Source organism: Falco naumanni, chromosome 16 (genome assembly GCF_017639655.2).
Source record: "Falco naumanni isolate bFalNau1 chromosome 16, bFalNau1.pat, whole genome shotgun sequence".
NCBI classification, from domain to species: Eukaryota; Metazoa; Chordata; class Aves; order Falconiformes; family Falconidae; genus Falco; species Falco naumanni.
In genome coordinates, this window is record NC_054069.1 from 1,918,281 (window position 1) to 1,934,589 (window position 16,309).

The following is a 16,309-nucleotide window of genomic DNA, read 5'->3' on the forward strand; positions in this document are numbered from 1 at the left end:
TATCTTGGAGCCCATCCTGAAGCCCAGGGATACAGAAAATGTGAGTTCACACCTGGGTGAACGCACAAGGGGCAGAAGCCAGCTAGCTCCAAGCAGCCTGTCTTGCCTATGCTCTGCATCTCATGCCATCATTTACTGCAGTGTACAGCACTGCTTGTGACACTGACACCTTTGGCATTTCTCCATTGATACTCTTAATGACTTGTAGTACGTCTGTTGGTCCTGACCGATTTAAGAGAATACGGTTAGGCTGAGCTCTAGGCTGATCTCATAATTTGACAGCAATACAAACCTGTGACTGATCTGGATCGAGGCATGTACAGGTGCCAGCCCTCCCTTGGGAAGGTGGTTAGTTGAATTTCCCCTCTCTTGTTGGTGAAGGCAAAAGACACAACCAGAGAAAATCCCTTTCTTGTGAGTCTAGAGCAAACTCGGCTCAATGCCTAAGTGAAGAAGAAAAAACTCCTCTAACACAGGAATGCAAGAGCTACGGTAGGCAGAGTCACTGGAACTTCTGAAATAACGTAGTTCTTGGCTCTGGTGCATGAAGCAAAGCCTTGTTGCTTTCTATTCAGAGCACACGTTCATTTGCTACAATTCCCTTTTGCTGTGATTTAATTGCTTGTTTCTTTTCAAAATTCAACAAAGCATTTGGCAAAACAGAACTTCCACACCTAATCCTCAAACAAACAAGCGGCTTCTTGCTTCTGCTGCATAGAAGGAATTAATGCATTCAGTGTGGCTAAAACCCAACAAAAACATGTATAAAATATATGAGCTGCTATTTAATTTTGGTTGCACCACGTTGAAGACTTCTGCACAATGAATCACAGAGCAATCTTGCTGCCGGGGCTATAGCAGAATTGAACATCAGCCCTAATTCTGCCTTGTTGTAATGTCTGGTGGTCCTGGGGTGTCACCCCCTGGGTTCCGTGTGTCTGGGGGAGGAGATCCCCATGGAAATCCAAATGCACCATTGCAGGCTGCACTGTTCTGGCTGCATCAGTTTTAGACTAACTCCAGCCTGTTGGTGCTCAAGAATGGAACCAGGGGTCATTCCCTTCTCTCTGGGTTCCCTGCAGGAGCCTCTGCCTCTCTATAGATGCTCGCGGCCCTCCACGCCTGAACATCACCAAACCAAAAGCAGAAAGCGGGAGCAAGACCCTGTTTGACTCTAGAACGGTCTCCACTGGGGCACGGAGCGTGATAACGGGGTGAGTGACGGGGCCAGAGTGGCTGGAATTGAATTTCTGTGCTGTCTTTCGGCTCTGCTCACAGCAGCTTGGTTTCCCTGAGGATTGCTCAGCTGGCTCTGGGCACCAGAGCACTGATCCTGTATTTCTTCTCTATATTAAAGGAAGGGAACATTAACCTCTCTGCCTTAAAATTCCTGATCCAGACCCCCACCAGCATAGATCAGTGTAACTATCGATTTCTAACTACACAGTGCTGATTTACACCCTTGAGTCGCGGTCCTGGTTTGTATGACCAGAAGCTGTTTCAATGGTTCTGTTTTCCTGCAGGCAACTGGTCAGATCCAAGCTATCCCAAAGCAACTGGTGAGACAACGGCCGGCTCTACTAACTGCTGCTCCACCACCCACCTCTTCCATCCCAACCCTCCAGGGAAGCTTGCATTGGTAGGAGCACTACACAGGCTATAATTTAAAATCTATTAACTCGGAACATCAGTACAGCACATAAACTTAACTGGCCCTTGCAATACTGCAGCAAGTTCCTGTTCCTAGTTATTCCTATAAATCATCCCGGATCGGCTAGGACCCAATCGATGGGAAGAAATTATACCACAACATTAGATTTCATCATACATGACTTGAACGATTACTTTTCTGTCTTGTGGTATGAAGAATCGTGAAAATTAATAGTCTCTCTGTGCCCAAATGAAGTGTTTATGGGGCAGCATTATCTATCCTGTATTTCTTACTTAAAACCATACGTTAATATCTTTGGATTTACAACCGGTCAATTGTTTTTTGAACTTGCTGTTGTATCAAAAACAGGGAAACTTTATGGGATTTTTAAAAATTGTTTTACAGTCTCCTTCTCCAGAAACCTTTTAATGCCCCTTCCATAGAGGTGTCACATCCCACTAGACTTTGCCTTGTGCATCTGCACCCAGGTGGTCAGGGCTTAGCTCTGGCCAGCAACTCTCACTCATCACAAAGTTGGCCTCGTGCAAACGGGTTGATGCTCAGAGGCAGGGGCAGGATGGACACAGCTTGTCCCAATGTGTCTGTTCTTGCAACAAATCCATATCTCCATGCTTCAGAGCTGTCAGTTTAGCATGACCTGACGTGGACCATCCAGAAAATCCAGGGTGCTAACCTCAAAAAGGTGGCTGGACTTGAGTAGATTTTACTAAACATTGAATTGTTTCAGCTTTGGTGACAAAGGAAGTTAAGGATTCCAGCTGTGATTTTATATTGCAAATATTTATCTGTGTCATAAAATGCCTTTGACAATTTGTGCCAAGTAACTGGGTATCTGAAGACCTGTGAAAACTAAACCAGATGTCCTGTGTTTTGTTCTTTGGTCTCCTTCTTCAGTTGGTGGCTGGCATGCTCAAAATTAACTCACCTGTGCAATTGTAGGGGTGAAATATTTTATGCAGCTGCAATGAGCAGACACTATTTCACCTCTGGGGATTGTTTTTAGTACCTTGTTTTGAAGGCAAACCAGTATGTATGTGGTTAGGTTGTGGGGAGGGGATGCAGAGCTGTGCTTAGAGAAGTGCAAGACGCGTGGATGCGGAGCAGCAGCCCTGTGCCTGCCCTGCAAGGAGCACGCTCCCTGCGTGTGCAGAGCTCCCGCCTCTCCCTGAATATCAATTATAACGAGAGGTGAACACGGGCCCTTGATCCTCACCACGAGCTTCACAGCTGCCCCCTTCTAGGGATGAAAGGGACCTCTCAACCCGCCTGCTGCTGTTGTAAGAGCGAACCAGGGAAGCCGGTGGCTGTGGCATTTCTGTCCCCCATCACACTGGTGTGATTTCTCTTAGTGCCTCTGATTAGACAGAAGCATCTTCTTATTTTTATCTGTAGCCTGGAGGTTATTGATGCATATAAACAAAGGGAGATTAATGTTTGGCTGGTTAAAACTGTGCACTTAGAAAGATCTGGTTCCAGCTTTTAGCCGTGCTATAGATTTTTGTGCAAGTCACAGGTAGATTTCAGAGGTATTTTGATCCCTAAGATGCAATCCTTTTGACCTTGGCATTCTTATAAACAACATCATACACTTACCTAGTTTTAGGAAGCAAAATCTCTTCCTTAATCTCTTTGGTTCCCAGCTGTCAAATATTTCTTTGCATCTTGGAAGCTCCAGAGATTAATTTGTTCACATAGATGGTAGAGTCTGCGGTGTGAGACATGAGGAAGAAAACATCTTTAGTAGTAGAGGATAGCTAACAAGTTTTAAACAAGAAATGTTTTTTTATGTGGTTACCTCCAGATCAGGAGGAAGGGGGTGGGGGCAGCTGATTTTCCATTTCCTAGGAAATAGCAGAAATTAAAACTTCCATATATTTATGCATTCCATAAAAGAAATGGAAGAGTTTTCAAAAAACCTATGGTAACAGAGTTCAGACTGTCAAATATCTCAAATTATTTTGATGTTGAAAACATGAGTTTCATTTTGAAACAACCTTCTGAAATGAACTCCCAGAACTACTCTGAAAACGTTGCAACAGGATATTTTGACACGGAGGCATTTTGCCTCTGTTGTGGGTATGTGAAGTGTCAGAATTAACATGTATTTCTAAAACGTGTCCATTTCAAAGACAGAAGCTTTTGTTAGAGTATGCAGTAAAATGGAAAAAAATAAAAACGTAAATAAGTCTCAGCCTTTTCACCCAGCCCATGTCAGAACAAGGACCATCTGAGGACGCAGCAGCGGGTCCTATGATCCCTGTTGCACCACCCAGACTAGAGCAGGAGCGAGCCCCCCATCACCTGCCAGCACTAACTACACATCAGCCCTTCCCAAAACACTTTATCAGTTCTCTTCAGTAACAAGCCTCTGTCAGAGAGCTGAGACCATGGGGACAGTCACCCTTGCCAGGGAGGTGATGGTAACCAGCCCAAGACAGGCTAAAGCAGGCAGATCACAAAGGGCACGTGTGACCGCGAGCGAGTCAGAGCGGTCCCGCACCATCTACCCAGCCTCCCTGCTGGTTTTCAAACCCAATCCATTTGCAGCGAACGACAAACCCAAAGCAGAGCATTTGTGGCAGCGAAAAAAAAAAAAAAAAAATCAATGGAGGGACCTGTGATAGAATGGAAAATACTGTAGTGCATGCAGCGTGTTGCCCTTAGGTAGAGGCTGCCCCAGCTGCCAGGCGCTGCGACGTGAGTCCCGGGGGGCAGAGGGGACCGCTTCCCTGCTCGTGCTTTCATCCCGTGCAGTCTCACCTGGGCTGCTGACTCTTAAACCTACCGTGAGAGCGCAGACTTTACTGGGAAAAGCAAAAGGAGCGATGCAGGAGCGCGCTGTGCCCCAGGCAAGGGCTGCTGCAGAAAAGCCATGGGGCAGGCTTATCCCTCTGGAGCTGCTACAGCTTGTGGGTGGCCACTGCGTAAGGCATCGTCCTGCCCTTGTTGTTGGCACGTGCCGTAAGAGGAGCAAATTAGAGTCTGTCCTGTTGCAGCTTTATACGTACTTCCCACTTCTTGTCTCTTCAAGGCCTGTCCAGAGCTGCTCAGCGCCTGCACACTGTGCATGTGGGCGGACCGCATGTATGGCTGCACAGGAACGCTACCTGTTTCTCATCATGGAAGACTTAATCCTCTCGGCTGCTTGAAAAAAAAATATAAAATCCATTTTCTTCCATTCGGAAATCAAAAACCTAATGATAATTCTATAAATAGCAGTGGCAGCATTTCCTGAGATGGCTTGCAGAACAAGAAGTGCATCCGAGGAATACTGGGGTGAACTCAGCACCTCTGAATGTAGCTGCTTAATTTGTGCATTGGGGCAGGCTCGTAATCTGGAACACGAGCAGCATGAGCTCACGTCTGCCTGCTAAACAGCGTGTTGAATGCACGTGGTATATTTAGAAACTCAGAACAGTTTGAGAACTTTGACCTGAAATAGCCCCTTGTCTCAGCCTGTGACACCCAATATTATTTTATCACGGCTTCTCGTTATTCCTTGCTGGGGCCCAGCACATCTGCGCCGCACAGAACCGGACCAGCAGGCAGCCTATGCCCTGGGAGTCCAGCACAGAGCTCCCCCAGTGTGTTCTGTGGAGCTCAGCACTGTAAATTCTGCGCTGTGAAAGGATAGAGCTGACTTCAGGACTTCGTGCTAAACCCTGATTTGACTTTCTACTTCATCTCCTCGTTTTCCCACCCACTCTTTCCTCCTCCTTATGTCACATTTGTTTTACATTTAGTAGCTACAGAAACTTCAAGTTTTGCAAATGTAATAACAATTTTCCCTCCAGAATATTGAGTTTCCCTTGGCAACTGTCTCAGCTTCTGGATTCAAAAATGTATTTTCTTGACCTCTAAATAGGAAAAAAGAGCAGCTGTAATGCAGATGAAATGTGTCCTACATCATCTGGGATTCTCTTCCTAGTCCTGGAAGCTAGAAACAACTTCCCTTCTGTGTGTCTCTTTTTTTTTTTTTTTTTTTTTTTTTCCCCCCACTTTTTTATGGAGAAGAGTTGAAACGTGGTATAATCACACGGGGAACTCCAGGAACCTGGACTCTAAGCGTGGGCTGCTCAAACCTCATACTTAGTCACAAGTCAATGCTCCCTTCAAACTAGCAGCGCTCGCTGTTAGCTCAGCAAAGCAGAAGCCTGAGGTACCTGGAATTTTACCGTTCCTGATGTGTTTTGTCCATACCCCGGTTGCCTCGTGGCTTTGGAGGGAGAATGGCAGCAGCCTTTGCTGCCACGAGGCTCTGGCTGGAAGAAATCCTGCTCCACAGCACGAGGATCTCCTGCCATTCATGGCACCATCAGTAGCTCTCTGTAGGCTGTCAAAAGTCACCCATGAGCAATGCACTCCAAGGAAAAAAGACGACCCTATGAAGGCAACACTTCAATTGGCATTAGGCTTAAAACCAGAAGTCATATCCTAAACACAGCGGTGTGCTCCGTAGTGGAAGCAGCCCACCCCCCCTCCATCTGGGTAGTCTCACCTGGGTGATGAGGCTCTCAAGGGCTTGGAGGGGAGGAGATGATGGTGTAGCAGTGCCTCATTCACGACACCAACCAACCTATCCCAGCAATAAGGACGTCACCATGATTTCATGCAGGTAAATCATCCTCATCTGACTGTTACTGCAGCTACAGGTCCTTCCAGCCGTGCAGGCGATGCCCTAACCTACAGCCACAGAGCCTCGGTTGCATTCCCAGGAGAGCTCCTCCTCTAACATATCAAACCGGGACTGTGCTCACATCTCCTATTCAAGCCATGCTGCAAACTCACAAGCAAAGTCCCAACAGTCCTGCCTGAGTGGGAAAGACTTCGGGGTTTGGGGGGAGTTTGGTTTTGTTTTGGTTTTTATTTTGTTTAGTCTTGTTTTGTTGGGTTTTTTTTTTTGGGGGGGGGTGTATTTTTTTTCCAGTTGGAGGTTTATTTTTTCTTATATGATTTAAACAGCTAGGCATGACAGATATTAACCATGTACAACCAGACAGGGTTACCTCCCAAATGATTATAACCTTGCCTAAGACATGAGGATAGAAACCAGTGAACTAAAACGCCTCCTTAATTTATGCAAGATCTGTTAGTCTAGACTGCCAGCTACTTTCCAAAATGATGGGCTAGTTTAAAGACACAGCACTTGAATCATGGCTTTTCAGCATTGTTAACCTCTTTCCTTTGTGCCCTTATAAACAAAACAGTTGGAAAAAACCCTCCTGAGAATATTTTCTAGTAGATAGTTGACTCCCAAGGACAGACATGAGCTCTCAGGTCAGAGCAGGAGCGTTATCTCCTTCTTAAATGGAAATTCCAAAGAAATTGTGAGCCCAACAGCAAGGCTGTGATAGTACTAAGCTGACATCACGCAAACGTGATGGTGCTTCAGCAAAGCAAACTCCCTCCTCTTGTCCATAGGCAGCGAGGGTTTGTAGAGCTGGGAAATACATTCATGTATAAACAGCCTGCTATGGCTTCATCCTGAACAACCAGCTTCCATGGTGAAGGACCACTACTAAAAGAACTTTTGAAGTTGTCAGTTAAGAATTCTAGAGAATTTGTTCTTAATATGAAAACAAACATTTTTCTTGCAGATTAGTTGGCTCTGCAGAGGCTGTCCATGTTTTCCTGAAAGATGAAGGCAGGGTGGGCTTCAAGCATCAGGATGAACAAGGGGAATAAGTTCCTGCAGCCTGGGCTGGGATCACTAGGAAGCCTCTTGGTGGCTGATATAGCTCAGCCCTTCAGCAGAATTTAAGCAACAGGGGGATGATGATTTCATTCTTTAAAATACTAAACTGTAAATTCACTAAACATCCTGGGGTTAACAGTACTGTCATTCTTCGACAGCCTAACACACAATAAGGATATTATATCCTCGGTCTGCTTCATTATACTGTATAATACAGAGAAGAACAAAAGGATTACAATAGGCAATATAAATATTTTTGATTGCTTTGTAGTATGGTGCAAGTTTTTAGCTTTTTTTCCTGCAATGGAATGGGCTCACGTTGCTGCCCTTGTGGCTCTGCTCAGCTTGCCAAGGAGCGAGCAGCACCATCACTCCCCTGAGGTCAGTGATTTGTGTCTGGTGAGTATCTACCCTCTGCATTCCTTCCCTCTGGAATAGATGGCTTACCTTGGCACAGAATCACAGAACAGGTGAGGCTGGCAGGGGCCTTTGGAGATTATCTAGTCCAAACTGGGCAGGGGCACCTAGAGCAGGTTGCCCAGAGCTGTGTCCAGCCAGGTTTTTAACCCCTCCAGGGATGGAACTCCATGACCTCTGCAGGTCACCAACAACCCTCAGAAAAAAAAAAAAAAAGTTGTTTTTTACTACTCAGTCAGAATTTCCTGTGTTTCAATTTTTATCCATTTTCTCTTGTCCCTTCACCAAAAAGAGTCTGGCTTCATCTTCTCTGCACCATCTCATCAATGCAAAACCTGTTTCCCTCCTAAGCAAACCAACACGCTAGCTATCTGCAGGGGAGATGAAAGTGCTGCCAAGCAACAAGACAAGACGTCCCGCTGGGATAAAGATGCTAAAGCTGGTACAGAAGTCTACGGGCTCTGAGAGCTGGATAAAACTGAGTTGTGCATAGATTATAGTTATTGATTAAGAAAATTAGTGGGCAGTGAAAAGCCATGCTGGTTGTGACCAAGAAACCAGCATGGGAGACTTCCTGGAGGTGTCACCTTGGTTGGGGCGTATCGATGAGCTCAGAGGGATGCCCGTGCTACAGAGGTGGCCGAAGGCAGTGGGCTGTGCAGAGATGATAAACACCTCACAGCCTGCAGGACCAGCACGTCTTTCTTTTCTAATCCCTCCTATAGCACAAAAAGGCGGCAAAGCCAAAGGAGATGCATTCCCTTGTCATGGAAAGTGAAGCTCGTCTGAGCGGCCAGTATGGGAGGTGCATTGGAATTGCAAGCCTTTCTGAAGCCAGAAGGGAGCTGGAGCACACGCAGCTTGCCATTTTTCCCTTTCTGTGTCACTCCCCTGTACGGTCAGAGCAGTACAGAGAGGAGTGAGCTGCCTGCAAGGGAGCCAGCTCTGCAACCACGACCCGTGCCAGCGCCCACCCCAATTCACTCCAGAGAGAAGCAGCACCAGTGCAGCTGCTCTGGGGCCAGCACCTCCACAAGAGGCTGCCCTGCTGCGCGGAGCTGGCTGCTTGGAAGCATCTCTACAACCCAAGCTGACAGCCCTGGGCAACACTGGACAGTGAGGGAAAATCATCTGGGCAAAGAAAGCGCGGCCAGCAGAGCACGTATCGAAGCCCAGAGTGCCTTAGCTGCTGCGCGCGCTCTCGGTAGCGACAGCCCTCCTTGGCAGCAGATTCATCCTGCAGCTGTCGCAGGAATTGCATAAGTTTAAGATGCAGCTGCCACTTCTGCGAGTTCCTTCCCTGCCTCTCCTGCTTTCCCTCTCCCTTGTGACGCAGGTGTCCCCCTTACCCCTGACCAGCCCCAGTGCTGGGTCCTCTCTGGTGCTGGGTCCTCTCTGGTGCTGGGTAGCGGAGCAGACGCATCCCTCTGCATCCTCCCTGCAACCGCTGCTGGGGGCTCAAGGCCAGCCAGTCCTGGCATTACTCCGCGGTGGTAGGAACAGCAACAACACCCCCACCCCCCCCCAGTGGACCAGAGACCATTTCAAGCTAAGAAAAAGCAGATCAAATACACGGGGTGGGGGGTGGAATTGGGGCACTCACAGTTACCCCGCTCGTAAAGGCAGCATGGCTTTGGGAAGTTCTGCTGTTCCAGGGGCCATAAATCAATCATAATTGCTCTGCTCGACTCAGAGTCTTTATAATAGAAATTAAATACATCCAGGAGCTTTGGGTTCAAGTCACCATGGCAACCCCAGCCTAGAATGGCTGCGGATGATCCACCTTAACTTTTCCATTGATCCTTATCTTTTTGTGAACACGGATTACCTGGTGCTTCGTGACACTTTGAACATACCGTACTTTCCCTCTAGGTCTGTACTTAACTCGCCTTGTGGCAGCATAAATATGCACAAGTAGGTGCTGCCTTTGGGGCATTAACCCAGTCAGAGTTTAATTAAGCACTTGATTTGATGTGGCGTTATTCTTCGACATGTGGATTAGAAACGTGCAGTCAGGATTTACACTTTTATAGCCCCTTTAATGCAGCAGCCATGAAATCGTTGAGACATATATACGAATACAGGCGGATGGAAGCCAGAATTCCCCTTTTCCCCTTTCCATGGCAGCTCTGAAGTGTTAAAATAATGCTCATTCCATCTGCAAATAAAAACTTACTATTTGGGGAGTTTCCTGATGAACTGGAGCTTTTCACTGGCAGAAGTTAATGGGACATTGCAATGTAGCTTTTTTTTTTTTTTTTTTTGGGGGGGGGGGCAGGGGGAGGTGTTTGAGGGTTTTTTTGTTTTAGTAGAGTACACTGTTGAGGCATAGGTTTAATGACAAAAAAAATCTGGGATACTGAGAAACTGATAGCCCTGACATTGTTATTTTGGCCTTAAATTCTTGGAGTTTCCAAGCTCCTACCTCTGCCTGAGCTGTAGGTTATCCACAGGACACGAGACTAGTTTTCTATCCAACCCTGCTTCATTTCCATCATCGTTAATGAAAATTAACTACAGCCTTAAAAGAGTTAAAGATGAGAAGTTTCACAGAACATCGGTAAGAAATGTTCCGATGGACTGATTAAACCTCATAACCGAAGTGCTCAGAAGCAGACTGATTAGCCACAGTTTCCACAGAGGTATCCTTGGTCACAGGGAAGTCTCCAGGGACACCCCAAAAAAATGAATTAATAGCTAAGCTGAGGTGACAGTCCTCAATTCCTGCTGACGTCACTAATGAACTTTCTGTATCTCCCTTTTATTTTATTTTTTTTTAAAGGGAGTGGGGGGGTGAAGGAGGAAGCATCCTTACTGCTTTCTGCCAGCCACACAATATTTGCCATGGAGACACTTGGAAATCAAAAGGTTGTTAGACTTTTCTCAAAATAGCTTAAAGTAATCATTGCCTTACATATAGCTTTTAATGCTAATGAAAGTTACACACATTTTGTGGTATTCTCCTCTCTTGTGCTTTTTTTTTTTTCTTTCCCCATCCACCACTCCTTCATGGTTCCCTTTAACAGCACATTTCCCACCACTAAAAGCTCTGTTTTAAAATAATTTTTTTAATGTTCAGTATAAATGGCTTAAAAATAAAACCCTGCTGTATGTGCATCTCAATCATAATCCCACTCCTTCAGACACTTGAAGGATGCTTTTCCCTCCACATAGCTGCTGTTGCCAAAAGGTCTGGAAAGCTGTGTTATTTCTACTCTAGCAGTACTTTACTTGCCATGGAGGTTAAAAAAAAAATAATAATAAACTCCCAAAACATACAAAAAAAAAAAAATCAACCCTCTGCAAGCCCTTCCCACCTCCAGACCTGAAGAGGGCTAGTTGTCTTTCCACTGTTCGAAGAAAGCCTTCTCCCAGGTGGAACATCATAGAATCATTTAGGTTGGAAGAGACCTTTAAGATGACGAGCCCAACAGTTAACCCAGCGCTGCCAAGCCCACCACTATCCCATGTCCCCAGGTGCCACATCCACAGGTCTTTTAAATCCCCCGAAGGATGGTGACTCAACCACCTCCCTGGGCAGCCTGGTCCAATGCTTGATAACCCTGTCAGTGAAGAATTTTTTCCTAATATCCAATCTAAACCTCCCCTGGTGCAACTTCAGGGAAAAAAAAAAAAAAAAAACAAACACAAAAAAAACAACAAAAAACCCCCCACAACCCAAAAAACAAAGACAACCCAGGGAAAACTGGTTGCTGGCACAAAGGGTGTGGTACAAGCCCTGAGACACAGCCCTGGAGCGAGAAGATCTTTATTATTTTATATTAAAGAGAGACAGAAAGAAAAGGGAAGAACAGAGAAATATCCAGTACACACTGAGAGCGGAGACAATCATGCAGAATCAGCACAGGGAGATGGAGAAATACAGGGCAAGAAGAGAGAAACTCCAGGGAAGACGTGAGCACAGGCCTGGGGTAGCATGGACAATGCAGCTGCAATATCTTGATGTAAATTACATCAGGGACTTCACTGTGCTTTGTACCAGCAGCTCTCCAAAGAGCCACACATTTAGCACTTGCTTTCCCACGGGCATTTGCTGACTTTCCCTTAACTCATTGGACCAATTAAGTTTTATGAAAATATAATTAGCGACAGTTCAGAACAAAAACAGAGGGTGTGACAATAAAGGTGAGGCAGGATCAGTTGAGGCAGACGGACAATCTCTCCTATGGGTTTGCTCCCTGTCAGGGGAAGGGTTAGCTACTGGGGAGCAGACGTAAAATAAAATATAAATAAGTTACAACCACCAAAAAAATATTACTCGGAGAAACACCAATCAACAAAGAAGCCCTCAAAGAAAAAGGAGGGGAAAAATGTTTTTAAAAAATTTAAAGTCTGTTCTTGGCATCTTTGTGGCTTATGGCTTGTCTATGCAATGGCTAGGTTGGTCCTCCAGCTTGCAAGGGCAGGCACTGACCTGCTTGCTGGCTGCGGGAAGGAGGAGGGGGCAGGCTGCCTGCAGGTGACCTGCTAACCTCAGTTTTAATTAGGCTTGGCAAGACAACAAACAGAGCAGGTTTCCCTTCTGAATGCTGAGCAATCCACAGCAGCAGTGCTGCAGAGCACAGCACAGAGGAACAAACATGGTTCCGCTGAGGAACCTTCAAGCACGTCCCTTACAGGAGGCAATATTCCTGGTGTTACCCACTGGAAGAAAATTAGAGCCATCAGTAGCCTTCCATGGTGCCACCTGGAAGAGGACAGTGCTGCACCGTGTGTGAGCATCTCCGGCTGAGCAGCCCGCTCGTGCCTCCCCTGCCGCTGCCTTTATCAAACACTCCCAGCACTGACTGTCAGCATTTATGTAACAGTTTATCTTACGCAAATTGAGCTGTCGGCTCTCATTTGTGAGTAGTCAATAAAGAATTAAAAAGGATGCTGCAGACATGGTTTGACCATTTTCTTGACATCTGCAGGTGCATCACTAGCAGGTTTTTAGATGCACACTCCAGATGCACAGGCGCACGCTTACCCAGGAGGGCAAGCTTAATGCACATCGAGCAGAATTTTGACGTTCCAGAACATTCTGTTCTCATTGGCACTGATAAGAAGGCATCTCTACATGCTTTGTGCTCTCACCTGTAGTGCACCCATCTACTAGGCTTCATGGGGACTGCTAATGGGGATCAGAGAGGTGAACCTTCCTGCTCTCCTGTGGGCACTCAATAGGATCACCCTTGCTTCATGGAACACCAGGTTCCTATCAAAGCACACTCCTTCTATGAGGGGAAAGAAAAAAAACAACCCCTCAGAGTTTTTCCAATCCATTCTATGATCTGTCAGACTTCCTATTAGGACATTTTTTAAACAGTCTTAAAATATCTTCCAATCACTTCTATTTCTAGTCCTTTACAAATGATGTTTCAATACAAACTTAATTCAAGTGTATTTAGCCTTGGTTTTCAAAAGAAGTTTCAGAGAAGTAAACACAGAATGTTAATGAAATCCCGGTCTTCCAGACACCTAGGTGTCTTAGAAGCCAATCCTGAGCTGTAAAATCCTCTATAGCTTCTTGCTTTGATATAACTTAATAAAAACAAGACTTGCTTCTCCCATTCAGGTGTGATAGAATTGTATTTGTTTCATCAGAAGGGAGTAAGACAGTATTGAGACTAAGTAAAAACACCTGAATCTGATCTTAAATTACTGAGGAGTCAATTGGTTTGGTGATAACACGCAGTGGCTCAGAATGAATTTGTGTGAAATCTGCAGCAAACCCTGGGTACGTGTCTTAGCATTTTCAGCTTTTCCCAATTTCATCTGCGATGGGAAGTAAAAGTCATGGTATAAGCAGAAGGTGGGGAAAAAAAACCAAAACCCAGCCTTGCTAGAGAGGCTCATCTAACATGAACTATAAGCTTTGAGAATCCCAGAGCAACGAGAAGGTATTACTGCTCACACGTTATCTGAGACTTGCTACTTAACCTGTGCACGCCTGCCTCCCTGGGAGAGCTCCTCGGGGGCAAACCACAGCTGGGTAATTCAGCTATGTGTGTAATGGGACCAGGATGGGGTTTATCCAGAGAACGAGCCCAGCTGTAGGAGCTACAGCAACTTTTAGACATTCTCTGATCTTTAACCGAAGCATCTGGAGTAGATACAGCAAAGCAAAGCATCCACATCGCTGTGAATCTAAGGGCAGGCTGAAGTGGGTTCGGAGCTTTTACTAAAGATGGTCCCATTAGCAGCCTGACGTTCCTCTGGCAAGTGAAAAAAAGGGCACAACAGCTCGGCAGCTCCTGGTCCCAGCTGGAAACGTGCGCCCTGGAAGACCCGTGCTGGCTCAGCTGACCAACTGCCAGTTCCTAGAGAGAATGGAGCACGTCCAGAAACACCCAGGGATTCTGTTTTCCCTCAAAAGGGCAGACAGCAACAGTGAAACGATTCTGCAAGGCTAGCAGGACATCAGACACACACAGTTGCTTTCTTAAAAAAAAAAAAAAAAAAAAAAAAGCAGCAAGAAAGCAGCTGTATAAATCCTGATGGATCAGCATCTATGTTTTTCCCCAAGTTGCAGTCAACTGATTTCAGGTGCCATCATCAAACAGGAGAATATTTGGTAATCCACAGACCCACTGCCAGGCTTTGTCTGGTCAAATGCTTTTGAAATTCAGTGAAATTGGCTTCTTTCCGTTTCCTCTGTTCTCCTCCCAATTGCTAATGGCAGGAAAACTCCTGCACCTCCTGCTAGAAGCTGTGTCATCACACACATGTACAAGTACACAAACACTGAGATAAACCCCGTAACGCGGTGAGAAGAGCTGGTTTCCTGACACAATCTTACCTTCTTGCTTGTGTATTTCCAAGGACAGTACTCCTCTCAGCCTCAGACTTTTCATTGTTGAAAACCTTAATCCCTAAAATTATAAGACTTGCAGCTTCATTTGCAGAAAATTGATTTCTTTTATCTTCAGCTTTATTGCATGGAAAACTACGAACAAAACCCTCTGAAGCCAGCGGGTGGGGTTTGCAAGCACCTACTGCCTTGCACCGGCAGCAGCTGCGCAATTACAAATGTGGTGGGTCCAAAATACTTGCAAAGAAAGTTTCTAAGTTTCTTCTTGTTTGGCATAAAAATTTGATTTTAAATAAATTTAAAATATTTTGATCGTTTGGGATTGTTTGTTTTGGGTTTGTTTTTTTTTTGGGGGGGGTTGTTGTTTGGTTTGCTTTTTGGGTTTGGTTTTTTTTTTTTGTTTAGTTTTGGGTTTTTTTGGGGCGGAGGCAGGGGTTGTCAGCAGAAATTCCAAATTTTTATCACCTCCCAGCAAAGGTAGATGCACGGCACTGCTGCTGTTCTGAAATGCCTTTGGCTGCTGGTGACAGCGCTGCCTCCGTTTCCCTGGCACAACGAGGCCTCCGTCCCTCAAGCCTCCAGGTACCAGTGCAATAATAAAAACAACTGGAAATGAGTTTGTTGAGCTCATTCCAGAAAATAAGTGTTACCCGGTAACTACAAAACTATGGAATGCAGTATGTTCTGAAATCAGTTTCCTTGAACCCACACCTAATATTCTCCACAGCCGATCTTTATTAAACATTGGAAGCTAAACCAAGCCTCCTTTATGCACACAAATGCCAAACCCCAATTTTTAGCTAATTATTGGAGAAATCTTTTTGGCAGCATATGGGGTAACCAGTGGGCTATGCATCTGGTGCCTAGATTATTGGTTTGGTTAGATCAAAGCATGAGTAATTTTTAAATTTCCACATCATCATACAGAGAAAGAGACATATTGAACGTAGCGTTTGACAATGCAGGTCCACTCCTGCTACTGACTTTCTGAATTGTAACCCTCTTTGGAGGATTTATGTTTCTATTACCTGCTTTTACTTTTTCATTATCAACTGCTGAGTAACGCAACATTGCAAAATAAATAAATTCAGTTATGACTCCCAATAAAATAAAAATTGTTTGTACATCTGAGAAATGCTTTCTGTTCCTACAGCCTCTTACAGCAGATCTCAAAGCACTTCACAAAGAAAAATCAAGATTTGGATTACATGCAAATGTGGTTTAGTTGCCTGGTATCTTTGCTGTCTAGTCAAACTGGAACAACGATGCACAGCTATGAAAATCCTGCAGAGACTTAAACTCATTTAATGTCATTTCAGCTTATTCCTACAAACACAACGTAAATTGCTATCAGACAAACCTTAAAACAACAGCAGATACTGTCAGACAGGTACTCACTCTATAAACCTTTGAGCCAGTTGGAAAAACTTCATTGCTTCTGCATTTTTTTTGGAGGTAGCAGCCTGTTAGTCTGTCGGTGTGGCAGTTTATGTAACTCTGCCTATAGTGCTGCAGGCAGAATCAGCTGGTGTGGCTTAAACTGATTAAATTGATGACCCGAGCTCACACAGCTTTTTTTGTTGTTGTTGTTGTTGGGTTTTTTTTTCCTGAAGCAGGTTAGGGAGTGCTGGCACACACCACTTTGCCTGCAGATCTGAAGGATTTCACAGCTGCCCCCCATGTGGCATTGGGTACCCGCCGTGGTGATGCG

At 45.3% G+C, this 16,309-nt stretch overlaps 1 long non-coding RNA gene across 2 annotated transcripts in view; it reads right to left on the reverse strand.

Moving 5' to 3' along the window:
• The window catches only part of LOC121098338, a 52,847-nt gene extending 36,749 nt beyond the window's left edge, over nt 1–16,098 (reverse strand). For both annotated transcript variants that reach the window (XR_005831238.1, XR_005831239.1), the window contains exons 1-2: nt 15,997–16,098; nt 3,266–3,377 (exon numbers count right to left, since the gene is read on the reverse strand). This is a non-coding gene — a long non-coding RNA (uncharacterized LOC121098338). The remainder of the gene's footprint in view (nt 1–3,265; nt 3,378–15,996) is intronic.
• Nucleotides 16,099–16,309: the final 211 nt, after the last annotated feature.